The following is a 764-nucleotide window of genomic DNA, read 5'->3' as shown; positions in this document are numbered from 1 at the left end:
CTAGCAAACTGCCTTCCAAAGCGGCTGTGTCATTTTTCATTTCCACCAGTAATGAATGAGAGTTTTTGTTCCTCCAAATCCTTGCCAGCGTTTGGTGTTATCAGTTTTGGATTTTAGCCGTTCTAGCTTTGTAGTGGTATCTCATTGTATCAATATGCAATTCTCTAATGACATACAAGTCGAACAGCTTGTCATATACATTTTTGCCATCTGTATAACTTCTTTGGTGAGGTACCTGTTCAGATATTTTGCCCACTTAAAATTGGATTGTTGTATTGTTGAAATTTGAGTTATTTTTATATTGGATTCTAGTACCTCACCAGATATGTATTAAAAAAAAAATCTCCCAGACTTTGGGCTATATTTTTATCCTCTTGACATTGTCTTTTGCAGAGCAGAAAAATTTAAATTTAATAAAGTTCAGCTAGTCTGTTTTTTCTTTAATGAATCATACTTTCAGTTCTGTGTCTACAAAGTCAGCACCATGCCCAAAGTCACAGAGAATTTCTCCTATTTTACCTCTTACAAGTTTTATAGTTTTGTGTTTTATATTTAGGTCATCGATCCTCTTTGGGTTAATTTTTTGTGAAAGCTGTATGGTCTTATCTAGATTTATTTTCTTGCATGTGAATGTCCAGTTGTCCAATACTATGTGTTAAAAAGACAGACTTTCTCCATCAAATTACTTTTACTCCTTTGTCCAAAGATTGATTGACTATATTTGTGTGGGCATATTTCTAGGCTCTTTATTCTGTTTCATTGAT

This window comes from Pteropus vampyrus, unplaced genomic scaffold (assembly GCF_000151845.1).
Source record: "Pteropus vampyrus isolate Shadow unplaced genomic scaffold, Pvam_2.0 Scaffold8, whole genome shotgun sequence".
Taxonomy (NCBI): domain Eukaryota; kingdom Metazoa; phylum Chordata; class Mammalia; order Chiroptera; family Pteropodidae; genus Pteropus; species Pteropus vampyrus.
The sequence above is the reverse complement of the archived record's forward strand: the minus strand, read 5'-3'. Positions refer to the sequence as shown.